At 53.5% G+C, this 27,684-nt stretch overlaps 1 long non-coding RNA gene across 1 annotated transcript in view; it reads left to right on the forward strand.

Annotated features, from left to right (window-relative positions):
- Positions 1-6,223: 6,223 nt before the first annotated feature.
- LOC140430047 (uncharacterized) overlaps positions 6,224-27,684 on the forward strand; it is a 129,885-nt gene continuing 108,424 nt past the window's right edge. Inside the window, exon 1 of the long non-coding RNA XR_011949301.1 lies at positions 6,224-6,302. This is a non-coding gene — a long non-coding RNA (uncharacterized lncRNA). The remainder of the gene's footprint in view (positions 6,303-27,684) is intronic.

The raw sequence follows: 27,684 nt of genomic DNA on the forward strand, positions 1-27,684 counted from the left end.
CGTTCCTCTGCAGCCCGTTCCCCTGTAGCCCGTTCCTCTGCAGCCCGTTCCCCTGCAGCCCGTTCCCCTGCAGCCCGTTCCTCTGTAGCCCGTTCCCCTGCAGCCCGTTTCCCTGCAGCCCATTCCTCTGCAGCCCGTTCCCCTGCAGCCCGTTCCCCTGCAGCCCGTTCCCCTGCAGCCCGTTCCCCTGCAGCCCGATCCTCTGCAGCCCGGTCCTCTGCAGCCCTTTCCTCTGCAGCCCGTTACCCTGCAGCTCGTTCCCCTGCAGCCCGTTTCCCTGCAGCCCATTCCTCTGCAGCCCGTTCCTCTGCAGCCCGTTCCTCTGCAGCCCGTTCCTCTGCAGCCCGTTCCTCTGCAGCCCGTTCCCCTGCAGCCCGTTCCCCTGCAGCCCGTTCCTCTGCAGCCCGTTACCCTGCAGCCCGTTCCCCTGCAGCCCGTTCCCCTGCAGCCCATTCCTCTGTAGCCCATTCCCCTGCAGCCCGTTCCCCTGCAGCCCGTTCCCCTGCAGGCCGTTCCTCTGCAGCCCGTCCCTCTGTAGCCCATTCCCCTGCAGCCCATTCCCCTGCAGCCCGTTCCTCTGCAGCCCGTTCCTCTGCAGCCCATCCTCTGCAGCCCGTTCCCCTGCAGCCCGTTCCCCTGCAGCCCGTTCCCCTGCAGCCCGTTACCCTGCAGCCCGTTCCCCTGCAGCCCGTTCCCCTGCAGCCCATTCCTCTGTAGCCCGTTCCCCTGCAGCCCGTTCCTCTGCAGCCCGATCCTCTGCAGCCCGTTCCCCTGCAGCCCGTTCCCCTGCAGCCCGTTCCCCTGCAGCCCGTTCCCCTGCAGCCCGTTCCCCTGCAGCCCGATCCTCTGCAGCCCAGTCCTCTGCAGCCCGTTCCCCTGCAGCCCGTTCCCCTGCAGCCCGTTCCCCTGCAGCCCGATCCCCTGCAGCCCAGTCCTCTGCAGCCCGTTCCCCTGCAGCCCGTTCCCCTGCAGCCCGTTCCCCTGCAGCCCGTTCCCCTGCAGCCCGATCCTCTTCAGCCCAGTCCTCTGCAGCCCGTTCCCCTGCAGCCCGTTCCCCTGCAGCCCGTTCCTCTGCAGCCCGTTCCTCTGCAGCCCGTTCCTCTGTACCCCGTTCCCCTGCAGCCAGGTCCTCTGCAGCCCGATCCCCTGCAGCCCGTTCCTCTGCAGCCCGTTCCCCTGCAGCCCGTTCCCCTGCAGCCCGTTCGCCTGCAGCCCGATCCTCTGCAGCCCAGTCCTCTGCAGCCCGTTCCTCTGCAGCCCGTTCCTCTGCAGCCCGATCCTCTGCAGCCCGTTCCCCTGCAGCCCGTTCCCCTGCAGCCCGTTCCCCTGCAGCCCGATCCTCTGCAGCCCAGTCCTCTGCAGCCGTACCTCTGCAGCCCGTTCCTCTGCAGCCCGTTCCTCTGCAGCCCGATCCTCTGCAGCCCGTTCCTCTGCTGCCCGGTCCGCTGCAGCCCGGTCCTCTGCAGCCCTTTCCCCTGCAGCCCGTTCCCCTGCAGCCCGTTCCCCTGCAGCCCGTTCCCCTGCAGCCCGTTCCCCTGCAGCCCGTTTCTCTGCAGCCCGTTCCTCTGCAGCCTGATCCGCTGCAGCCCGGTCCTCTGCAGCCCGTTCCCCTGCAGCCCGTTCCCCTGCAGCCCGTTCCCCTGCAGCCTTTTTCTCTGCAGCCCGTTCCTCTGCAGCCCGGTCCGCTGCAGCCCGGTCCTCTGCAGCCCGTTCCCCTGCAGCCCGTTCCCCTGCAGCCCGTTCCCCTGCAGCCCGTTCCCCTGCAGCCCGGTCCTCTGCAGCCCGTTCCTCTGCAGTCCGTTCCCCTACAGCCCGTTCCCCTGCAGCCCGGTCCTCAGCAGCCAGTTCCTCTGCAGCCAGTTCCCCTGCAGCCCGTTCCCCTGCAGCCCGGTCCCCTGCAGCCTGGTCCCCTGCAGCCCGGTCCTCTGCAGACCGATCCGCTGCAGCCAGGTCCTCTGCAGCCCGTTCCCCTGCAGCCCGTTCCCCTGCAGCCCGTTTCTCTGCAGCCCGTTCCTCTGCAGCCCGGTCCCCTGCAGCCCGGTCCTCTGCAGCCCGGCCGCTGCAGCCCGGTCCTCTGCAGCCCGTTCCCCTGTAGCCGTTCCTCTGCAGCCCGTTCCTCTGCAGCCAGTTCCTCTGCAGCCCGTTCCCCTGCAACCCGTTCCTCTGCAACGGGTTCCCCTGCAGCCCATTCCCCTGTAGCCCGTTCCTCTGCAGCCCGTTCCTCTGCGGCCCGTTCCCCTGCAGCCCGTTCTCCTGCAGCCCGTTCCCCTGCAGCCCGTTCCCCTGCAGCCCGTTCCCCTGCAGCCCATTCCTCTGCAGCCCTTTCCTCTGCAGCCCATTCCCCTGCAGCCCGTTCCCCTGCAGCCCGTTCCTCTGCAGCCCTTTCCTCTGCAGCCCGGTCCCCTGCAGCCCGGTCCTCTGCAGCCCGGCCGCTGCAGCCCGGTCCTCTGCAGCCCGTTCCCCTGTAGCCGTTCCTCTGCAGCCCGTTCCTCTGCAGCCAGTTCCTCTGCAGCCCGTTCCCCTGCAGCCCGTTCCCCTGCAACCCGTTCCTCTGCAGCCGGTTCCCCTGCCGCCCGTTCCCCTGTAGCCCGTTCCTCTGCAGCCCGTTCCTCTGCGGCCCGTTCCCCTGCAGCCCGTTCCCCTGCAGCCCGTTCCCCTGCAGCCCGTTCCCTTGCAGCCCATTCCCCTGCAGCCCATTCCTCTGCAGCCCTTTCCTCTGCAGCCCATTCCCCTGCAGCCCGTTCCCCTGCAGCCCGTTACCCTGCAGCCCGTTCCCCTGCAGCCCGTTCCCCTGCAGCCCATTCCTCTGCAGCCCTTTCCTCTGCAGCCCATTCCCCTGCAGCCCGTTCCCCTGCAGCCCGTTCCTCTGCAGCCCTTTCCTCTGCAGCCCGTTCCCCTGCAGCCCGATCCTCTGCAGCCCAGTCCTCTGTAGCCCGTTCCTCTGCAGCCCGATCCTCTGCAGCCCGTTCCTCTGCTGCCCGGTCCGCTGCAGCCCGGTCCTCTGCAGCCCTTTCCCCTGCAGCCCGTTCCCCTGCAGCCCGTTCCCCTGCAGCCCGTTCCCCTGCAGCCCGTTCCCCTGCAGCCCGTTTCTCTGCAGCCCGTTCCTCTGCAGCCTGATCCGCTGCAGCCCGGTCCTCTGCAGCCCGTTCCCCTGCAGCCCGTTCCCCTGCAGCCCGTTCCCCTGCAGCCCGTTTCGCTGCAGCCCGTTCCTCTGCAGCCCGGTCCGCTGCAGCCCGGTCCTCTGCAGCCCGTTCCCCTGCAGCCCGTTCCCCTGCAGCCCGTTCCCCTGCAGCCCGTTCCCCTGCAGCCCGGTCCTCTGCAGCCCGTTCCTCTGCAGTCCGTTCCCCTACAGCCCGTTCCCCTGCAGCCCGGTCCTCAGCAGCCAGTTCCTCTGCAGCCAGTTCCCCTGCAGCCCGTTCCCCTGCAGCCCGGTCCCCTGCAGCCTGGTCCCCTGCAGCCCGGTCCTCTGCAGCCCGATCCGCTGCAGCCAGGTCCTCTGCAGCCCGTTCCCCTGCAGCCCGTTCCCCTGCAGCCCGTTTCTCTGCAGCCCGTTCCTCTGCAGCCCGGTCCCCTGCAGCCCGGTCCTCTGCAGCCCGGCCGCTGCAGCCCGGTCCACTGCAGCCCGTTCCCCTGTAGCCGTTCCTCTGCAGCCCGTTCCTCTGCAGCCAGTTCCTCTGCAGCCCGTTCCCCTGCAACCCGTTCCTCTGCAACGGGTTCCCCTGCAGCCCATTCCCCTGTAGCCCGTTCCTCTGCAGCCCGTTCCTCTGCGGCCCGTTCCCCTGCAGCCCGTTCTCCTGCAGCCCGTTCCCCTGCAGCCCGTTCCCCTGCAGCCCGTTCCCCTGCAGCCCATTCCTCTGCAGCCCTTTCCTCTGCAGCCAATTCCCCTGCAGCCCGTTCCCCTGCAGCCCGTTCCTCTGCAGCCCTTTCCTCTGCAGCCCGGTCCCCTGCAGCCCGGTCCTCTGCAGCCCGGCCGCTGCAGCCCGGTCCTCTGCAGCCCGTTCCCCTGTAGCCGTTCCTCTGCAGCCCGTTCCTCTGCGGCCCGTTCCCCTGCAGCCCGTTCCCCTGCAGCCCGTTCCCCTGCAGCCCGTTCCCCTGCAGCCCATTCCCCTGCAGCCCATTCCTCTGCAGCCCTTTCCTCTGCAGCCCATTCCCCTGCAGCCCGTTGCCCTGCAGCCCGTTCCCCTGCAGCCCGTTCCCCTGCAGCCCGTTCCCCTGCAGCCCGTTCCCCTGCAGCCCGTTCCCCTGCAGCCCGTTCCCCTGCAGCCCGTTCCCCTGCAGCCCGTTCCTCTGCAGCCCGTTCCTCTGCAGCCCGTTCCTCTGCAACCCTTTCCTCTGCAGCCTGCACCTATGCTGGCCGTTCCGCTGCTTCCTGCTCCGCTGCTGCAGCTTCCTCCTGCTCTCCGAGTGGCCCCCACTCACGCGGCCGTAGGACACCTCACAGGGTTACGACCATCGCCACGGCGGCCAGTATTTCAGGTTGAGCGCTAAAAACCATTGTTTGCAGGGGGTGAAAGGCCAACATGTTAGCAGGGCGCATACTCGCGTGCCCAGCCAGGGTCCATGGGCTACATGGTGGCCGTGGGTGTCAATGTGGGCCCTCCCATGCATGTCCCTCCCCCACGCATGTCCCCATGCCCCGTCTGTGTAGAACCAGGGACCGGGGTGAATAGTCAGTGGGTACGCAGCAAGATGGCCACCGTAATAATAATAATAACAATAATCGCTTATTGTCACAAGTAGGCTTCAATGAATTTACTGTGTAAAGCCCCTAGTCGCCACATCCCGGCGCCTGTTCGGGGATGCCAGAATGGGAATTGAACCCGCGCTGCTGGCCTTGTTCTGCATTGCAAGCCAGCTGTTTAGCCCATTGTGCTAAACCAGCCTCTGCTAGCGTTTGGTGCCCAGGCATCGCCTGAGTCCTGTGGGGAGGGGACCCTGTCTGTCCGGCCCTGGCAGGGGTCCCCCCGCCGCAGCCAACACAGCCGGTGTCCAGGCCAGCAGCCCGCAGTCACTCCACGCCATTTCCTACCTCCTCTCTCTCGCTCAGTAGCCACGACGCCAGGTCCACGACTTTTGAGAGCACAAGCGAACTACACATCCGGGAAGCCGGCACATTAGCGGCAGTGAATCTCAGAGGCCCCGGTGAATAGGGTGTCAGGTCCACTAATGATATGCCTACTGTACTTTAACCCCACACGGCAAGCATTACATTTACGCCATTTTCGGGGTGTCAATTTGACGTCAAACCGGCGCCTGCCGCAATTCGACGTTGGAAGCTATTCTGCACCCAATCGTCTTTCGTGATTTCGGCAAATGAAGAATCCCACCCAGTGGCTAAGAAATGCCCAGGTTTGAAACCAGAGCGAGGTCTCATGACCTAACTCTTGGGTGTAAAAGGAACTGGATTTGAACCATCAGACAGAGACTGCCACAGGGGCAGTAGGGCCACCTCCACTCTATCTGAAACCTCTCTCAATAAAGCTGAGCCCTCTTTGTGGTTTGAAAACCCACCAGAAGACCTCATTGCTGCAAGTTAGGGTTAGGGTTAGGGTTAATTCTGAAAGGACAATTTCAACTCAACACCACTGTTTCCAAGTTAAAAGAGAATCGGCCAACCATGACTGCAGAGCGACTGCTTCAGTGAGAAACCAAAGCACAAGCGGACACTGTGGAAAGTGACTGCCTAGCTGTGGACAAGCATTCGGAAAATCAGTGAATAATTATTCTGATGTTACCTTTTTTACTTGGCCTGGTTTTAACATCTGATACTCTGTAAACCTTTTTTTTGTTCATGCCTGGGTAAGCTGTGTGTGTGTTTCTGCATTAGTGAGAAGTTGGACATTTTCATACATTTTAAATCTTTTGGTTAATAATTTCTGTATCTAGTTACAAATAACTCCTTACTTGTTAACCCAAGAAATCTGGCTGGCTTAATTCTTAGACCAAGCTGTACACAGTTAAGTACACGTTGAATTGGCAGTGTCACATCTTTGTTCAAATTCAAACTCTGTTATAACCAACGCAGGAGTGGGACAAAGAGAGGAGTCAGTCGGTTCGCATGTCAAATCCGAAATTAATTAAAATTCCAATGTAGAATAGCTTTCTGCACTGCTTCCAAAAGTACAAACGTTAATACATCTATAATGCTGCAGCAGATTCTGGGAGAGTTGCCTGGGTGTTAATGATTGACGGTTGTTATGTTCTGAAAGCTTGCTGCAGTGGTTTCATAGGGAGATTGCGATCCATATCCCAGGGCAAGACTCGAGGTCGGAGCAGAATGAATATTGCAACATTTTACAAGCGTAAGTTTGAAAAGTTCAGGGTCATGTGTTTTCAACATCATGAGATGGAAACAGGTCCCACGGACATTGAATGACATTGGGTCATGACGGCATTGGCATTGACAGTGGGTCATGTCACCATGCACGTAATGCTGACAGTCGACAGGAGTTTAACCTCGTCCCCCTCGTCACTGGGAGTAATTGTCAGAGTAAAGAAAGGATAGAAAGATTTGCATTTATATAGCACCTTTCACAACCTCAATATGCCTTAAAACACTTTTACAGCTAATGAGATTCTTTTGAAGTGCAGGCTACTGTTGTAATGTGGAAAGGGTAGCTAATTTGCACAGAACAAATCGAAAGGCAGCAATGTTAAATGACTAGATCATTCAATTTAGTGATTTGGATTGAAGCTCTTCTTCGCATCGTTCTCCAAGATCATTTATGTTCAGTTGGTAAGGTCCAAAACCTAGAACTTGGCTCCTCACTCTGCAACTGGATCCTCGACTTGATGACCCACAGACCACAATCAGTAAGAATAAACAACCCCTCCTCCACAATAGTTCTCAATACCGGGGCCCCACAAGACTGCGTACTTAGCCCCCTACTATACTCCCTGGACACACACGACTGCGTGGCAACATTTGGTTCCAACTCCATCTACAAGTTTGCTGACGATACGACTGCCGTGTTAGACACTGGTCTAACACTGGCTGCAACTGGATGCAGTTTAGATCAGAAAGATACTCCAGACTTTGAAGTTAGTTCAATCAAGTTTATTGAACTAATAGCCCAGTTAGCACAGTTCTCTGTGAGTTCGACTCTTTGCTAACTTAAGTGTGGTTATTCTGTCTGACTGAACCAGACTAGCTCTGAGCCACGTGGTGGAGGTGTGAGATGGTAACAACACCCTTGACTGACTCTCTATATGTTCATCAGTGGAAAGAGGTGGCGTGTGAGTGCCTCGTGTCTTTTATAGTCAGATCCCACACCTGAGTGTCCTGCCTGCTTATTGGTCATGTCCTGTTCTCTGTGTCCATTAGCTGCTTGTTTGTATATCATTATGTGTGTGTCTGCATATCATGACAACGACCATAGTGGGCCGGATCTCGAATAACGACGAGTCAGAATATAGGAGGGAGATAGAGAACCTAGTGGAGTGGTGCAGTGATAACAATCTCTCCCTCAATGTCAGCAAAACTAAAGAGCTGGTCATTGACTTCATGAAGCAAAGTACTGTACACAGCCCTATCTGCATCAACGGAGCTGAGGTGGAGATGGTTAGCAGTTTCAAATTCCTAGGGGTGCACATCTCCAAAAATCTGTCCTGCTCCATCCACGTTGACGCTACCATCAAGAAAGCACAGCAGCACCTAAACGTCCTCAGGAAACTAAGGAAATTCAGCATGTCCACATTAACTCTTACCAAAGCACAGGGCTAAATCACTGGCTTTGAAAGCAGACCAAGGCAGGCCAGCAAACACGGTTCAATTCCTGTAACAGCCTCCCCGAACAGGCGCCGGAATGTGGCGACTAGGGGCTTTTCACAGTAACTTCATTGAAGCCTACTTGTGACAATAAGCGATTTTCATTTCATTTTCATGTTTACAGATGCACCATAGAAAGCATCCTATCTGGCTGCATCACAGCCTGGTATGGCAACTGCTCGGCCCAAGAACGCAAGGAACTTCAGAGAGTCGCGAACACCGCCCAGTCCATCACATGAACCTGCCTCCCATCCATTGACTCTACACCTCCCGCTGCCTTGGGAAAGCGGGCAGCTTAATCAAAGACCCCTCCCACCCGGCTTACTCCCCCTTTCAACTTCTTCCATCAGGCAGGAGATACAGAAGTCTGAGAACACGCATGAACAGACTCAAAAACAGCTTCTTCCCCGCTGTTACCAGACTCTTAAATGACCCTCTTGTGGACTGACCTGGTTAACTCTACACTCGTTTATGCTTCACCTGATGCCGTATATCTTGTGTTGCCCCATTATGTATTTTCTTTTATTTTCCTTTTCTTTTCATGTACTTAATGGTCTGTTGAGCTGCTCGCAGAAAAATTCACTGTACCTCGGTACACATGACAACAAACCAATCCAAAAGGGTCGACAGGGTCTCGGTTTAATATCTCATCTGAAAGTTCTGTTGTACTGCACTGAGGTATCGACCTGCATCACAGTATGCAGGGATTGGATGATTTGAAGTCAAGATCACGCTATGTAGGGATTGGATGATTATTTGAGACCTAGATCACGGTATGCAGAGATCGGTTGATTTGAGACCTAGATCACGGTATGCAGGGATTGGATGATTTGAGACCTAGATCACGGTATGCAGGGATTGGATGATTTGAGACCTTGATCACGGTGTGCAGGGATTGGATGATTTGAGACCTTGATCACGGTGTGCAGGGATTGGATGATTTGAGACCTTGATCACGGTATGCAGGGATTGGATGATTTGAGACCTAGATCACGGTATGCAGGGATTGGATGATTTGAGACCTAGATCACGGTGTGCAGGGATTGGATGATTTGAGACCTAGATCACGGTATGCAGGGATTGGATGATTTGAGACCTAGATCACGGTGTGCAGGGATTGGATGATTTGAGACCTTGATCACGGTGAGCAGGGAATGGATGATTTGAGACCTAGAACACGGCGTGCAGGGATTGGATGATTAGAGAACTAGATCACAGTATGCAGGGATTGGATGATTTATTAATAATAATAATAATAATAATAATAATAATAATTGCTTATTGTCAGAAGTAGGCTTCAATGAAGTTACTATGAAAAGCCCCTAGTCGCCACATTCTGGCGCCTGTTCGGCGAGGCTGGTATGGGAATTGAACCCGTGCTGCTGGCCTTGTTCTGCATTACAAGCCAGCTGTTTAGCCCACTGTGCTAAACCTGCCCCTATTTCCAGCCTAGATCGCAATGTGCAGGGATTGGATGATTTCAAGCCTAGATCACAGCATGCAGGGATTGGATGATTTCAGGCCTAGATCACATTATGCAGGGATTGGATGATTTGAAGTCTAGATCACGGTATGCAGGGATTGGATGATTTGAGAGAATCCCCAACTTGGTGAGCTGATGCCATCACTGTGAGCAAGGATCTCAGTGCATGAGCCTAAGAATGAAAGGCTTGCATTGATATGTTACCTTATTACGTCTATCAAAATATATAAGAGAGTCAGGTACAGTGAAAGCTTGGTGATTATTTTGTAGACATGGCCAGAATTGTATGTTGATCGGACAAGCACGCGCCCACCTCAGAATCGTGTGATATTGTTGGAGAAGACATTGGGTGCATATCCCACATCATCGCACACTTGCGCAATATTTTGACTGGCAGGCATGCACAAGAGTCAGAAGTGTGCTCACTGAGAAACAAGCAGGCAATTTTGCCCATTAAGGGGCCAATTGAAAGCAATTTTATCCGGCCCGTCTGATTTCACAGCTGGCGGGTGTGCCGATTGGCCAGGCGGCCTTCACATTTTAACTTCACCCTCGACCCAGGGCGAGATGAACTGTCAGGGCTGCAATAAAATTAACAAATGTGTCTGGGGATGAGGCCTATGCTTGACTGCTCCACAGCGGCTGCCCGCTCCGACGGAGGATGTTCGAAATGCCAGATCGTACCCTCCCTTTCTTGGTGCCTGCCCTCTTTCTACCCTTTCCAGCAGCGCTCAGTCTGTCACAATTTCGCACTGGTTGGTCATTAACTGACCAGCCAGCTTGAAATTGCACTCCAGGACCATCCACCGATGGAAATGACCACGGCAGGGAATGCGTTTAGCATCCGCCTCCAAGTCCGCTGAGCGAGCGTGCCCAACGGGCGAAAAATTCAGGCCAATGTTTAGTGACAATTTTATATGCCGCAAAATCCTGTAAACAGAAATTAGATGAATAAACAGTTGATTAGTGATTGGTGGTGTTGGGGGTGAGTGCAGTGTTGTCCAGGACACCTCAAGAACTCCTTACTCTGTGTAAAACTGAGCTGCAGGCTCTTTGACACCCAACCAACCAATCAAGGTCAGACAGAATGTCACTTTAATGCCTATTCCAAATCACAGCTCTTCCCAGAATGCAGAATCTCCTTAAAGGGTCCCAGGACTCGATTCCTGGGAAAAACATTGGGGGCTATGTTTACAAGCCACAAGTCTGCCACAGATACTCTGCACGGCAGGTCTGGACTATATGTCGTTCCAGTTCCACAGTAAACTAATTGACTCTAAAATGGCTCAGTAAGCCAATCTGTTGCCAAGAAGGAGCCTCACCAACCTCTGCTCAAGAGCAATTAGGGATGGACAATAAATGCTGACCTTGACAGTGACGCTCACCCAACAAGAATGAATATAATGAAAGATGGATCTTGGCTGATCTGTATCTTAACTGCATCCACCAATCTTGTTTCTGCAGCCGTTTGCTTACGGAAAATCAATCATTTCTGCTTTGAAAATTTCAATTGGCCTCAATAGCTTCAGCGGCTTTAAAAAAAATTTGTTCTTGGGATGTGGGCTGGTTCAGCATTTGTTGCCCATCCCTAATTGCCGGTGAACTGAGTGGCTTGCTAGGTCATTTAAGAGGAGGGCAGTTAAGAGTCAACCGCATCGCTGTGTGAGTCTGGAGTCACATGTAGGCCAGACCGGGTAAAGATGGAAGATATCCTTCCCTGAAGGACATGAGTGAACCAGTTGGGTTTTTATGACAATCGCCAATGGTTTCCTGCTCATCATTAGACTTTTAATTCCAGATTTTTAAAAATTCAAATTTCACCGTCTGCCATGGCGGGATTTGAACCCAGGATCCTAGAGCATTACTCTGGGTCTCTGGATTACTAGTCTAATCTAGTCGAGTGACAACACCACTACGCCACTGCCTCCCCTTTTTGGTGGGCGTGAATTTCAGATTTCCACTATCCTTTGTGTGAAGCAATGTTTTCTGATATTATCCTTGAATGGCCTAGCTCAATAAGTTTCAAAGGCACTCTGAAACTCTCCTTGAAGTGTTGTGCAGTATTGACATTAATGACTGGGGGGGGGAGTTCCTTAAGGTCTGAAATGGTGAAAACCTCAAGCTACTTCGCACTTTGAGTCTCAATGTATTAATGATGAGGCAGAGCAGCAGCAGAGAGGGAATGAAAAGGAAGCAAAGCCTGCACTCTGGGTCCCGCTGCCTCATGGGGCATCCTTACTCCCTGTTCCCAAAGATCTACGAGTCGAGAATCCATCTGTTCAGTCACATGAAAACCATGGTAGAATTGAGGGACAGCCAATGACAAAGGTACTACATCATTTGGGAAGGGGGAGTACACCTTCTGTGCCTAGTAATGAGATCTGTACCATTCCATATATTGTATGGGAATTGTCATTCTCCACTGAGTCAGAATAGTACCCTCCTGCCAACATGTCATCTGCTTGAAGGAGTTTCAATTTGTGTGGTGATGTTTGTTTGATGGATTCTCTCACGTTGACTCTCATATTCATTCCATTGGTGCTGAGGTTGTCTCTCCAGCTCATCCTTCTTGTGGGATTTCACACCCAGTGCATCTCCAGTTTATTTTGAAATGCCTGCGCCATGGAAATGAACCAATGATGGAATCATACATGTGGGGGATTCTGTTGAGGTGGTGGTAGACTTTGCAGTCGTGGAGAAACCTCACGGATATTCCCAGCCCCTTGTTTGTCAGTTCAACCTGGTGATGCAGCTGTACAGGTCTCAGAGCTGAGAATCTGACGAGATAAGTTTGGAACAGGTCGAGAAATCACTTCATCTGATCGGATTGGTCAGAGAATTGGATTCAGTTTTTTAGTTAAATATCCATGTGTGCAGGTAGATCACTTGGGTCACATGTGTCGTGTTAAGCACACTGAGATAACACAGGCTGTAACTGGATGCAGCTATAACTGAAATAGACTCCAGGCCTTGAAGTTAGTTCAATTTGATTTATTGAACCTGTCACACAGTCAGCACAGTTCTCTGTGAGTTCGACTCTCTGCTAACCTAAGTGTGATCTCTCTGCCTGACTGAACCAAACTAGCTCTTAGCCACGTGCTGTATGCGTTACGTGATATATACACCGGACTCACTCTGTAGATATCCCTAGTGGAAAGAGACGGAGTGTGAGTGCCTCGTGCCTTTTATAGTGGGAAACCACCCCCAAGTGTTCTGCCTGCTGATTGGTTATGTCCTGTTCTCTGTGTTCATTAGCTGCCTGTCTGTATCTCATTCTGTGCATGTCTGCATATCATGACATCTCCCCTTTTGAAATGTTTTTCTATGGCCTATGTGAAAGTATTTACATGTGTAGGCCAAAAACCTAATGTATTTACATGAGATGGCAGATGGGAACATATGTACATGTGAAAACAGGTGTCTAATGTGCGAAAACAGAACATAGCAAACAAAACAAATGTTCATAAGTCCAGTCTCTGGGGCTTGCGTCTGATCCTGGTCGACCGCCGGAGAGGTGGCGGTGGGGACGACAGCATCTTGATAGGCGGGATTGAAGCCGGACTGGTGGCCTCATGGTTCGAGGTATCAGGAGGTGGCACAATAACAGATGGAAACAACGAAGAATGTGGTTGCAGGCGGGCAACTGTGCGCAGTGCCCGTCTGTTTCGCCGCACAACAGAGCCATCAGCCATACGCACAACATTCGATCGAGGAGCAGCCTGTCGGACAAGAACCGCTGGAGCTGACCAGCCTCCATCAGGTAGCTTGATCCGAACAGCATCCGCCGGGGATAGCACAGGCCAATCAGTGGCATGAGTGTCAAAGTCCTGCTTCTGCCGGTCCCTGAGTTTCTGCACCTTCTGCAGCACCGGGAGGTGATCCAGATCAGGCAAGTGTATGGCTGGAAGAGTCGTCCGCAGGTCTCTGTTCATCAGGAGTTGAGCCGGTGACATGCCGGTAGACAGAGGGGTTGCCTTGTACGCAAACAGCGCAAGGTTGACATCAGAAGCAGAATCCGCGGCCTTGCAGATGAGCTGCTTCACTATGTGCACCCCTTTCTCAACCTTCCCATTGGACTGCGGATAGTGTGGGCTGGACGTGACGTGATAAAACTGATATAACTGGGCAAATCTTGACCACTCTTGCCTGCTGAAGCAAGGACCGTTGTCACTCATGACAGTGAGTGGAATGCCATGCCTGGAGAACGTCTCCTTACAGGCCTTGATGACAGTCTTGGATGTGAGGTCCAAGAGCTTCACAACTTCTGGGTAGTTGGAAAAATAATCGATGATGAGCACATAATCACGACCATTGGCGTGGAAGAGGTCGATGCCCACCTTGGATGACACGGAGGTCACAATTTTGTGCTGCTGAAGTATCTCCTTGCCCTGTGTTGGCTGGAAGCGCTGACAGGTCGGACAGTTGAGGACCATATCTGAGATGTCCTGACTAATCCCAGGCCAGTAGACAGCCTGCCTGGCTCTGCGCCTGCACTTCTCGACACCCAGATGTCCCTCGTGGATTTGCCGGAGCACAAAGCTCTGGAGACTGAGTGGAATGACAATGCGGTCCAGCTTGAGGAGGATACCATCAACCACCGTCAGGTCGTCCTTCAAATTGAAGAATTGAGGGCACTGCCCTTTTTGCCAGCCATTGGCGAGGTGGCGCATGACACGCTGCAGAAGCGGGTCTTTGGCCGTCTCGTCGCGAATGCTGATCACCTTCACATCCGACGCCGGGAGGTTGCTGGCCCACAGCTGTACCTGTGATTCGATCTGTTGGATGAATGCCGGCGGGTCAGCAGGCAAGGTTATGGAGCGGGACAAGGCATCGGCAATAATGAGCTCCTTGCCAGGCGTGTACACTAGTTCAAAGTCATACCGTCTGAGCCTGAGGAGGATGCGCTGCAGCCGGGGCATCATGTCATTCAGGTCCTTGTGGACCAGAGGCCTGTGGCCCGTCTCGACAGTGAACATCGGCAAGCCGTAGACATAATCGTGGAACTTGAGAATTCCAGTAAGCAGGCCCAGGCATTCCTTTTCAATTTGGGCATATCGCTGCTTGGTGGATGTCATTGCCCGTGATGCGTAGGCAACCGGTGCCCAGGATGAGGTGTCATCGCGCAAGAGCATCACCGCGCCAATGCCGTCCTGGCTCACATCTGTCGATAATTTTGTTTCCCTGTCAGGATCAAAAAATGCCAATACAGGTGCAGTGGTGAGCTTGGCTTTCAGCTCCAACCACTCTGCTTGATGAGCTGCCTGCCACTCAAAGGCATTTTTACCAAGTGGCTGAGGGCCATGGTGTGTGAGGCCAAGTTTGGGATAAACTTGCCCAAGAAGTTTACCATGCCTAAAAAACGCAGTACCGCCTTCTTGTCTTCAGGGGTCTTCATGGCTTCGATGGCCTTAACCTTGTCTGCGTCCGGGCGCACACCCTGTTGAGATATCTGGTCACATAAGAACTTAAGTGTCGACATGCCAAAGCAAAACGCCCTGTTCAGCTTGAGGCCATTGGCATGGATACAGCGGAATACCTGCTGGAGATGAGAGATGTGCTCTTCGGGGGTCGTGGACCATATGCTAACGTCGTCCACATACACACGAACCCCTTCAATACCCTCCATCATCTGCTCCATGATTCTATGGAAGATCTCTGAGGCCAAGACAATGCCGAACGGCATACGATTATAGCAGTACCTGCCAAACGGTGTGTTGAAGGTGCAGAGCCTTCTGCTGGACTCATCCAGCTGGATTTGCCAGAACCCGTGTAATGCATCTAACTTTGTGAAAAACCGGGCGTGTGCCATCTCATTTGTTAGTTCCTCCCGCTTCGGGATGGGGTAGTGTTCCCGCATTATATTCTGGTTGAGATCCTTGGGATCAATACAGATGCGCAGCTCCCCCGAAGGCTTTTTTACACAGACCATCGAGCTGACCCAGTCAGTCGGTTCTGTGACTTTGGAAATGATGCCCTGGTCCTGAAGATCCTTCAACTGCGCCTTCAGGCACTCCTTCAGTGGAGTCGGGACCCGGCTTGGAGCATGGACCACAGGCGTGGCATCAGGCCGTAGCAGGACCTTGTTCCGATTGGTCCCTGATCATGGAGTCACAATATCACCAAAGTTTCAGGACAGCACTAGTAGACGGAGATTAGTTAGGAAGGAGTTGAAAGATTCATCTTTACCTTTTAGGTGTTGTTTGAATATATAGCGCTCGAAGATTTCATTGGTGTCCACTTCACAATGACTATCAAACTTGTCCAGGATGGTCTGAAACTTTGTCTTGTCCTGGCCTTCGGTGAAGTTAAACGAGTTGAAGAGTTGGATGGCTTGATCCCCGCTGTTGAGAGGAGAAGCGCGATCTTTCTTGCATCAGACGCACCCTCGAGGTCTGAGGCTTCGATGTACAGCAGAAACCTTTGCTTCAAAGTCCGCCAGATGGCACTGAGATTGCCGGAGGTCCACAGCAGTTGAGGAGCCTGAATCTTCTCCATGGTGCCAGGATACATTTGCTGGTCGTCACGGAACAGATTGAGGTAAGCCACTTTAGGATAACAGTCTACTGGTACCATGTCGTGTTAAGCACACTGAGATAACACGGGCTGCAACTGGATGCAGCTATAACTGAAATAGACTCCAGACCTTGACGTTAGTTCGATTTGATTTATTGAACCTGTCACACAGTTAGCTCAGTTCTCTGTGAGTTCGACTCTCTGCTAACCTAAGTGTGATCTCTCTGTCTGACTGAGCCAGTCACGTGCTGTATGCGTTACGTGATATATACACCGGACTCACTCTGTAGATGTCCCTCGTGGAAAGAGATGGAGTGTGAGTGCCTCGTGCCTTTTATAGTGGGAAACCACCCCCAAGTGTTCTGCCTGCTGATTGGTTATGTCCTGTTCTCCGTGTTCATTAGCTTCCTGTCTGTATCTCATTATGTGCATGTCATGACAACATGCATATCCTTGCTTTTTGTCGGAGTTCCAACTTGAGAATTGCCGAAAATCTTAGATCTCTTCCAAAGGAGGCAAGTCCCCTTAGTGTCCAAAGATGTGCAGGTTAGGGCGGGGGAATCGGCCTAGGTCGGGTGCTCCTTCAGAGTGTCGTGCAGACTTGATGGGCTGAATGGTCTCCTTCGGCACATTAGGGCTTCTATGATTCTATGAAATGTTCAAGGATGGCCTGTTAACATTTCATAAAGAGGAGAAATATAGATTTTCAATTCTTCCTCTGGTGTGGTGGCCGGACTGATTCAGTGACAGACAGAAGGAGAGTAAATTCAGGATTCATACTCTTGACTCGAGTCAGGTGAAATGGAAGAGGTTACAAACTCTTGTTGTGACTACATATAAATATGCCTCACCTCACTTAAGTAATAGATAATTGCTCAGTAATGAAGCATAGTAACAGATTACTGGGCTGATATACAAAGATGTGCAGGTTAGGTGGATGGGCCATGATCAATGTGCGACGTTACAGTGATAGGGTGGGTGAGTGGGCCGAGGTAGGCTGCTCTTTTGGATGGTCGGTGCAGACTCAATGGGGTAAACGGCCTCCTTCTTCACTGTAGGGATTCTATGATACAATCCTGAAGCACATGTCAATCATGTTATTCATTTACACCAGCAACAATGTGAGAACCAGGCTTGCTCTGTAATTGTTCTGTTTAAGGTAGGCAGTTGTGAGTGATATAACACTGTTTCCTTTCACCGTACACAGCGAAACCTGCCCATGACAACCACCCACGGACTCTCTTCAGGTTTAATTACGAAAAGATTACCTTATGCAAATCCGAATCAGTACTATATAACAACAACTTGCATTCATCAAGCAACTTTAACTCAGAAAAGCATCCCATCATTGTTCGCACGAGGGTTATTGGACACAAGTTGACATTTGGAAGACTTTGGAGACATAGGGATGGGGTGAGGCTGCAGAGAGATTTGACATTCGGCCTCACATTTTGGTCAAAGTCTTGGAAAAAAAGGTTTAAATTTATTTCATTTTTAAAAACTATTCACTGACTGAATAGCAGCTTCCCCTTCCCTTGTACAGCCGGGGCATGTCTGTGATGTGCTCTGACCGCTGAGGGAGCAGAGTGGTTCAGGTGGCCCATCATGGCCTGGGAAGTGTCCAGCAGAGGTCAGGGCAGCGACAGGAACGGTGCTGTAGATTAGACAGGCTCCTGCCAACACTGGTGCTGAGGAGATACAAAGGTAATCTTACCTCAGACCACCTTCAGGCTCCATCCTGCCCTTGGTCTCTCCTCGGACCCTCCATTCTGAGCAAGGTTCCAGTGCAGAGCACGCCGCCTGCTTTATGCGTCACACCTGTACTTTAGTGCGGGATGGATTGGAAAAGGGAAATGAGGAAGGTTGAAGCGGCCCTGCCAGCCTCATATTTACATTACCATATGGCCTGCACCCATTGTCCAATCAGTGTTCCTCATGGGACATCCTGTCGCTGCATGGTGGTCGCACAAATCTGATGTCACTGGTTTCTGAGGCCCATTCCTGATTTACTGACTCTGGGAATGTGTGTCCAACGCCCCCCCCCTCCCCCCCCACTGCCCTCGCCCCCCAGACTTGAGAAAAAGGAAGATCCAAGAATCTGTAATGCACACTAATAGAGTAAGCTTCATTCAGATAAAGGGTGCTGCGATAAAATACAATGAAGGGCAAATGAGAGAGGGAGAAGTCCACACAATTTGTAGATTGAGGGTTAAGCATAGTGAAGGGGACATCACTAACATTTTTAGATGTAATCTATTGAGTTGTTCTGTTTGAAAATTGTCACTGGCCTGCAAGATGTTTTTTTTCGAGAATGGCTGGCAAGTGAGAGGAAGCTTCTCAGTGGAAGTCTCCATCAGCGGGAACCTTTGTTCCGCCGGCAGTGCACCCACGCCCACGGGTTTCCCAGCGGTCAGAGCACATCACAGACATGCCCCGGCTGTACAAGGGAAGGGGAAGCTGCTATTCAGTCAGTGAATAGTTTTTAAAAATGAAATAAATTCACTGTGGGGTGATCACAATGGGAAATCCCATTGGCTGGCTGCTGAAACGGAGGATCCCACTGCTGGCGAAGGCGCGCCAAGCAGGAAAACGCGGCTGGCGGATCGAAGAATCGTTTGTTGGAATTGATGTTAAATGTATCCCTAGTGGTGTAGACCATCTCTATGGACATTTCAGCTTCTTAGGTCAGTGATCTCAATGTGGTGGTGTGTTAAAGCTCACTCAGGGAATCGGAGTCTGTTTTCATGCTGTAAACGAGGGGTCTGTTTCATGCTGTAAACTTCTATGACTATATGAGTGGGGCCTTTATGTGAACCTTTAGGATAACACAGAACCCCCCTCAACCCCGCTCCCCACCTCCCCGGTACAGATGCGTGTGTGTGGAACTGGTGTGATGCTCACCCCTCTGGTGGCCCTCCCAGAGCTGCTGGTGACTTTCTTCAAAACTTTCAATTTCCAGGAAGATTTGGTTGACCAACAAGAGAATACCCATTCAAAAAAAATCAGAAATTTAACCTAATTCATTTGTTTTCCAATTAAGGGGCAATTCAGTGTGGCCAATCCACCTCCCCTGCACATCTTTGGGTTGTGGGGGTGAAACCCACGCAGACACAGGGAGAATGTGCAAACTCCACATGGACAGTGATCTGGGGCCAGGACCGAATCACACGCCATGAGGCAGCAGTGCTAACCACTGCGCCACAGTGCTGCCCCAGAAGCTGATAAGCAGTTACTACAAGGAAAATCCAGGAGCGCATTTGGATAACAGGATAGTTTCGATCTATTGATCTCTGCGTTATGGGATCAGCATGCTTCCGCTGCGCCACTCTGCTCTAAGAATAACCAGTTTTAACCCGGTACTAAAGCAAATCGTGGGTAGGAGCATGCCTATGTCATTCCCTCTTGGTTAGTTGGCAGCTAACTTTGAAACAACGCAATCATTTTCAGTAATTTATTCTGGGTGCTGGATGAAGTGACATTTAGTTGCAACATCCCATTAATTTATTTTACTATTTTCTCCATTCAACATTAAAAATGAAAATAACTTGCATTTATCTAAGACTTTTCACGCCCTCAAGACATCTCAAAGCTGTAATACCTACAGTACAGTGCTTATATTCACAGCTCTTTATCAGAATCTTATGGGTTCAAGACCGCCTTCAGAAACCTGAGTGCAGAATCTAGGCCGATGCACCAGTACAGTACTGAGGGAGTGCTGCACGCACTGAGGGCATGCAGTACTGAGGGAGTGCAGTACTGAGGGAGTGCAGTACTGAGGGAGTGCTGCACTGAGGGCGTGCAGTACTGAGGGAGTGCAGTACTGAGGGTGTGCAGTACTGAGGGAGTGCAGTACTGAGGGAGTGCTGCACTGAGGGTGTGCAGTACTGAGGGAGTGCAGTACTGAGGGTGTGCAGTACTGAGGGAGTGCTGCACTGAGGGCGTGCAGTACTGAGGGAGTGCAGTACTGAGGGAGTGCAGTACTGAGGGTGTGCAGTACTGAGGGAGTGCAGTACTGAGGGAGTGCTGCACTGAGGGTGTGCAGTACTGAGGGAGTGCAGTACTGAGGGTGTGCAGTACTGAGGGAGTGCTGCACTGAGGGCGTGCAGTACTGAGGGAGTGCAGTACTGAGGGAGTGCAGTACTGAGGGAGTGCTGCACTGAGGGTGTGCAGTACTGAGGGAGTGCAGTACTGAGGGTGTGCAGTACTGAGGGAGTGCTGCACTGAGGGTGTGCAGTACTGAGGGAGTGCTGCACTCAGGGTGTGCAGTACTGAGGGAGTGCTGCACTGAGGGAGTGCTGCACTGAGGGAGTGCTGCACTGAGGGAGTGCAGTACTGAGGGAGTGCAGTACTGAGGGAGTGCAGTACTGAGGGCGTGCAGTGCTGAGGGCGTGCAGTGCTGAGGGAGTGCTGCACTGAGGGAGTGCTGCACTGAGGGAGTGCAGTACTGAGGGAGTGCTGCACTGAGGGAGTGCTGCACTGAGGGAGTGCAGTACTGAGGGAGTGCTGCACTGAGGGAGTGCAGTACTGAGGGCATGCAGTGCTGAGGGAGTGCTGCACTGAGGGAGTGCTGCACTGAGGGAGTGCAGTACTGAGGGAGTGCTGCACTGAGGGAGTGCTGCACTGAGGGAGTGCAGTACTGAGGGAGTGCTGCACGCACTGAGGGCGTGCAGTACTGAGGGAGTGCAGTACTGAGGGAGTGCTGCACTGAGGGAGTGCTGCACTGAGGGAGTGCTGCACTGAGGGAGTGCAGTACTGAGGGAGTGCAGTACTGAGGGAGTGCTGCACTGAGGGAGTGCAGTACTGAGGGAGTGCTGCACGCACTGAGGGTGTGCAGTACTGAGGGAGTGCAGTACTGAGGGCGTGCAGTACTGAGGGAGTGCTGCACTGAGGGAGTGCTGCACTGAGGGAGTGCTGCACTGAGGGAGTGCAGTACTGAGGGAGTGCTGCACTGAGGGAGTGCAGTACTGAGGGAGTGCTGCACTGAGCGAGTGCAGTACTGAGGGCGTGCAGTACTGAGGGAGTGCTGCACTGAGGGAGTGCTGCACTGAGGGAGTGCAGTACAGTGGGAGTGCTGCACTGAGGGAGTGCTGCACTGAGGGAGTGCAGTACTGAGGGAGTGCTGCACATACTGAGGGCGTGCAGTACTGAGGGAGTGCAGTACTGAGGGAGTGCAGTACTGAGGGCGTGCAGTACTGAGGGAGTGCAGTACTGAGGGAGTGCTGCACTGAGGGAGTGCTGCATTGAGGGAGTGCAGTACTGAGGGAGTGCTGCACTGAGGGAGTGCAGTACTGAGGGAGTGCTGCACTGAGGGAGTGCAGTACTGAGGGAGTGCAGTACTGAGGGAGTGCTGCACTGAGGGAGTGCTGCACTGAGGGAATGCAGTACTGAGGGAGTGCTGCACTGAGGGAGTGCAGTACTGAGGGAGTGCAGTACTGAGGGAGTGCAGTACTGAGGGAGTGCTGCACTGAGGGAGTGCTGCACTGAGGGAGTGCAGTACTGAGGGAGTGCAGTACTGAGGGAGTGCTGCACTGAGGGAGTGCAGTAATGAGGGAGTGCAGTACTGAGGGAGTGCAGTACTGAGGGAGTGCTGCACTGAGGGAGTGCAGTAATGAAGGAGTGCAGTACTGAGGGAGTGCAGTACTGAGGGAGTGCTGCACTGAGGGAGTACTGAGGGAGTGCAGTACTGAGGGAGTGCTGCACTGAGGGAGTGCAGTAATGAGGGAGTGCAGTACTGAGGGAGTGCTGCACTGAGGGAGTACTGAGGGAGTGCAGTACTGAGGGAGTGCTGTACTGAGGGAGTGCTGCACTGAGGGAGTGCAGTACTGAGGGAGTGCTGTACTGAGGGAGTGCTGCACTGAGGGAGTGCAGTACTGAGGGAGTGCTGCACTGAGGGAGTACTGAGGGAGTGCTGTACTGAGGGAGTGCTGCACTGAGGGAGTACTGAGGGAGTGCTGTACTGAGGGAGTGCTGCACTGAGGGAGTGCAGTACTGAGGGAGTGCTGCACTGAGGGAGTACTGAGGGAGTGCAGTACTGAGGGAGTGCTGTACTGAGGGAGTGCTGCACTGAGGGAGTGCTGTACTGACGGAGTGCTGCACTGCTCCGTGTGCCGTTTTTCAGGTGAGATACTAGACTAATGCCCTGGCTGCTGCTGTCAGATACAGGTAAAAGATCCCATGACACTATGTTGAAGAAGGACAGTTATCCTGGTTGTCCTGCCCAATATTTACCCATCAACCAACATCACTGAGAAAGAGGAGGGATTCTTCCAGAGTTTCACACATTGCCTGGCCCTGCCCACGGCGAATTGATTGCAGATTCCCTGGCTGTGGAGAGAGCCCGCTATCGGCTAATGAGGGCTACCTCCACCGCCGCAAAACATGTCGCCGGGTGGCTGGAAATTCCCGCCCGGATTGTCCGTTCATTATCACATTCCTGTGCACAAATTGACTGTCACTCTTTTTTATTTATCCGTTCATGGGAATGTAGTCATCACTGGTTAGGTCAACATTTATTGCTCATCCCTAACTGCCCTTGAGAAGATGGTGACTACGTATCTATCTTACTGCAGTGACTTCATTTTACATGTATCCCATTGATTTAAGAAAGTCCCAGAGGACCATAGGCTGCTTTCCGCTTGGAGGGGGAGAGCTGACTGGTGGTGATTGAACCTGAGGATCACTACCCCTCAAAGCCAGGGGCAAGGTTGAGAAGGCAGGGCCTTCATGAATAACCTCAGCCGGTACAGGAATTGAACCCTCTGTTTCCATCACCCTACCTCACGGATCAGCCATCCAGTCAACTGAGCTAACCTGATTCAGCTTTGCATTTTAAACCTTGACATGCTGATGGATATTAACACCTGTGTTGAAAAGACAACAACAGCTTGTGTTTATATGGCACCTTTAACATAATAAAACATGCTGAGGTGCTTCACAGGAGCATCATTAACAAGGTAAGACATTTAGTCACTTGAGGAGATATTGTGACTGATGACCAAAAGCTTAGTCAAAGAGGTAGATTTTAAGAGATGCTTTAAGGGAAGAAAATGAGGTAGAGATGTGGGGAAGTGTAAGGAGTGTAATTCAGAGCTTGGAGCCTTGGCAATAGGTGGCAGAGTTATTATAATTGGGAATCCTTTCCTTGGATTGCCACCTTGCCATTGTGGAGAGGCTTGAACATTCTATTGATCCTGAGATGGATGTCGTCAGGATTCTTAGGCTCCTGGCAGGGTTACCCATGACGGTAATGTCGGAGGGGTGGTACCAGACAAAGCACAATCCAAAACAAGTTCTCAACAGTGGATCAGATGGAAGATACTCGTATGGTATCAACAGCTGTGATGGTGGATGAAGGCTGCAGCGTAGGGAGATCCCCAGTCACTGCCACTGGAAATAGACTTACCCTCTGTCAAGAACCGTGGTGTCTGCTGATGTGCAGCGGCATACCCACATTAAAACATGTGTGGTAGTACCAGGTATTGCGGTACCTAAGAGGTGGATGACCATTGGTTAGACCCAGGAGTCTACCATTGGCTGTTGTACATAGCTCCGCCCTGACAGGCGGAGTATAAGAAGCGGTGCCGTCCCAGCAGCCTTCACTTTCTGTCTCGAAGCTGCTGGGGAAGAGTTCTAGCAGATTAAAGCCTTCAGTTATGAATCACTTTGTCTTGAGAGTAATTGATTGCGCATCAATTTAATCTGTTACAACTTCAGTTGGAAGGATGGATCTCTGTATCAAACCGGAGTGCCTTCAGCTCAGCCCCCACGCGGACAACTCTGCTGCTATTTTTAAACATTGGCTGGCGTGCTTCAAAGGCTACCTTGACACGGCCGCCGACACCCCCACGGAAGGACAAAAGATGCATCTCCTACGCTCACGGGTCAGCACGGGGATCTACCCTCGTATCGAGGAGGCGGCGAATTATGCTGCCGCGATCGAGCTGCTAGAAGGACATTATATCCGCCCTGTGAACCAGGTCTACGCTCGTCACCTGCTGGCGACGAGGCGGCAAAGCCCCGAGGAAACGTTCGAAGACTTCAAGCGGGCGCTGCTGGTGCTGGGCCGAAACTGTGGCTACCCGCCAGTTTTGGGGAGCGAGCACATGGAACTTTTGATCAGGGATGCTTTCGTGGCAGGTATGATTTCCCCCGATATCCGCCGAAGGCTCCTAGAACGGGACACGCTGGGACTTACAGAGGCACGGGTCCTGGCAGGGTCCATGGACATTGCCTATAAAAACGCACTGTCCTTTGCACCCGATCGCGCAGCGGCCCCCTGGGCTGCGTGGCACCCTGCAGCGGCAGCCCCTCAGACCTTCCCCCTGACCCTGCAAGTCTACACGGCGAGACGGCCCACTAACGCCGCCGGACCCCGCTGTTTCTTCTGCGGGCTGGCGAATCATCCCCACCCGCGCTGCCTGGCCCGCACCGCCACCTGCAAAGGGTGCGGCAAGAAGGGCCACTATGTGGGGGTCTGCCAGGCCCGCGCCGTGGCCGCGGTCTCCAGCGACTATCGGCAACCCCCCCTTCAGGCCCTGACCGCCCAGCGCTCACCGCCACGCCCCTATCCGAAGGCCACGTGCGACCTGCGGGTGTGGCCATTTTGCCCCCCGGACACCATGCTGGACGGGGGGGCGCCGCCATTTTGGCCCTCGTCACCGCCATTTTCATTCCCGGACACTACAGTCAGACCATCAACAGGTTTACGCAGCTGGATGCGCACCCTCTCCCCCGTATAGCCGACCTGGTGAACAGGATCACGCAATACAAGGTTTTCTCCACGGTGGATCTCTCAAGTCTGCCTACAACCAGCTACCCCTCCATAATGGTGACCGCCAGTACACTGCCTTCGAAGCAGATGGGCGGCTCTATCACTTTTTAAGAGTTCCCTTCGGTGCCACGAACGGGGTCTCGGTCTTCCAGCGAGAGATGGACCGAATGGTTGACCGGTACGGCTTACGCGCAACATTCCCGTATCTGGATAACGTCACCATCTGCGGCCATGACCAGCAGGACCACGACACCAACCTCCGCAAATTTCTCCAGACCGCGAAAATCCTTAATTTGACATACAATAAGGATAAATGCATGTTTAGCACCGACCGTCTAGCCATTCTAGGCTACGTAGTGCGAAATGGAGTTATAGGCCCCGACCCTGAGCGCATGCGCCCCCTTATGGAGTTCCCCCTCCCTCATTGCCCCAAGGCCCTGAAGCGCTGCCTCGGGTTTTTCAGCTATTATGCACAATGGGTCCCCAATTACGCAGACAAAGCCCGACCCCTGATCCAGTCCACAACCTTCCCCCTGTCGACAGAGGCCCGCCAGGCCTTCAGCCGCATCAAAGCAGACATTGCAAAAGCCACGATGCGCGCCATCGACGAGTCCCTCCCCTTCCAGGTCGAGTGACGTGTCCGACGTAGCTCTGGTGGCCACCCTCAACCAAGCGGGCAGGCCCGTGGCTTTCTTCTCCCGCACTCTCCATGCTTCCAAAATTCGCCACTCCTCAGTCGAAGAGGAGGCCCAGGCCATAGTTGAAGCTGTGCGACACTGGAGGCATTACCTGGCCGGCAGGATATTCACTCTCCTCACGGACCAACGGTCAGTTGCCTTCATGTTCGATAATGCACAGCGGGGCAAGATTAAGAACGACAAGATCTTGCGGTGGAGGATTGAACTCTCCACCTACAATTACGAGGTCTTGTACCGTCCGGGGAAGCTGAACGAGCCTCCTGATTATCATCATCATAGAATTTACAGTGCAGAAGGAGGCCATTCGGCCCATCGAGTCTGCACTGGCTCTTGGAAAGAGCACCCTATCCAAGGTCTACACCTCCACCCTATCCCCATAACCCAGTAACCCCACCCAACACTGAGGGCAATTTTGGACACTAAGGGCAATTTATCATGGCCAATCCACCTAACCTGCACATCTTTGGACTGTGGGAGGAAACTGGAGCACCTGGAGGAAACCCACGCACACACGGGGAGGATGTGCAGACTCCGCACAGACAGTGACCCAGTGGGCAATCGAACCTGGGACATTGGAGCTTTGAAGCAATTGTGCTATCCACAATGCTACCGTGCTGCTCTGTCCCGCGGCACTTGTGCCACCGCACAAGTGGACCGCCTCCGATCCCTCCACGAGGACCTTTGCCACCTGGGGGTCACTCGTTTTTTTCATTTTACCAAGACCCGCAACCTGCCCTACTCCATCGAGGACGTCAGGACAGTCATCAGGGACTGCCAAATCTGCGCGGCGTGCAAACCACACTTCTACCGGCCAGAGAGGGCGCACCTGATAAAAGCTTCCCGTCCCTTTGAACGCCTCAGTATGGATTTCAAAGGCCCCCTCCCCTCCACCGACCGCAACACGTAGTAACGTGATTGACGAGTACTCCTGGTTCCCATTCGCCATCCCCTGCCCAGACATGACCACAACCACCGTCATCATGGCCCTCCAGGGTATCTTTACACTGTTCGGTTTTCCCATCATACATACACAGTGATAGGGGGTCCTCCTTTATGAGCGACAAACTGCGTCAATTCCTGCTCAGCAAAGGCATCGCCTCGGGCAGGATGACCAGTTATAACCCCCGGGGAAACGGGCAGGTAGAGAGGGAGAATGGAACGGTCTGGAAGACCGTCCTGCTGGCCCTACGGTCCAGGAATCTCCCAGTCTCCCTGCTGGCAGGAAGTCCTCCCGATGGCCCTCCACTCCATCCGGTCACTGCTCTGTAAAACCACAAACCAGACACCTCATGAATGTTTCCTTGTTTTCCCCAGGAGGTCCTCCTCCGGGACCTCGCTCCCAACCTGGCTAGCGACACCCGGACCCATCCTGCTTCGGAAACATGTGAGGGCATACAAGTCGGACCCGTTGGTCGAGAGGGTCCACCTGTTGCATGCCAACCCCCAGTACGCCTACGTAGCATTCCCTGATGGCCGGCAGGACACAGTCTCCCTTCGGGACCTGGCACCCGCTGGAGCCCCACGCGCACCCGAACCATTGCCCCCACCCCCACCCTCCCCACAGCACCTGACTGGAGGGTCAGTACTCCCGCCGCTCCTGCCTAGGCCCGAACACACACCAACGCCCCCTACAGGTGCTTTCCCCCCTGTCCACCTTTTGCCCCAACAGCGCCGCCTAGGGGTGATGAAGCTGCCAGGGAGGACGACATCATGCTCCCAGAGTCGCAGCCGCCGGGACCCTCATCAGAATCACCGCCGAGGCCCAGACGCTCCAGAAGGACGACCAGGCCACCCGATCGACTGATTGCTGCACTATGAACACTTTGTAAATTCCCTCGACATCATGGTACCTCCATACCTGGTCATACCATGCGAAAGGCGACTGTTAACGCTGGCCACCACCCCCGCCGGGCTCCTTTTTAACAGGGGGTGAATGTGGTAGTACCAGGTATTGCGGTACCTGAGAGGTGGATGACCATTGGTTAGACCCAGGAGTCTACCATTGGCTGTTGTACATAGCTCCGCCCTGAGAGGCGGAGTATAAGAACCAGTGCCGCCCCAGCAGCCTTCACTTTCTGTATCGAAGCTGCTGGGGAAGAGTTCTAGCAGATTAAAGCCTTCAGTTATGAATCACTTTGTCTTGAGAGTAATTGATTGCGCATCAACATGTCCCGCACCAGGTATCCACCTAGCGGAAACCAGCATCCCCTCCACACAGACTAGTCCTGCGGTGATCAGCGAGAGGTGACGAGGACTGGACAGTGACATTTGGAAGTCCCTACCTTCGGATTGGCAGTGGAATTTGATTCAGTTGTCTTACTCTTGGATTAGGAACAAGAGAGCATTTCGGCAGCTTTCTTCATAATTGAGCAGCCCTCTTCAGGATCCACTCTGCTCACCCCTCATGGGGAAAGGACTAGAAAAGATGCCCTAAAGATAATCTGTTTTGTCC

This window comes from Scyliorhinus torazame, chromosome 1 (genome assembly GCF_047496885.1).
Source record: "Scyliorhinus torazame isolate Kashiwa2021f chromosome 1, sScyTor2.1, whole genome shotgun sequence".
Classification (NCBI taxonomy): Eukaryota; Metazoa; Chordata; class Chondrichthyes; order Carcharhiniformes; family Scyliorhinidae; genus Scyliorhinus; species Scyliorhinus torazame.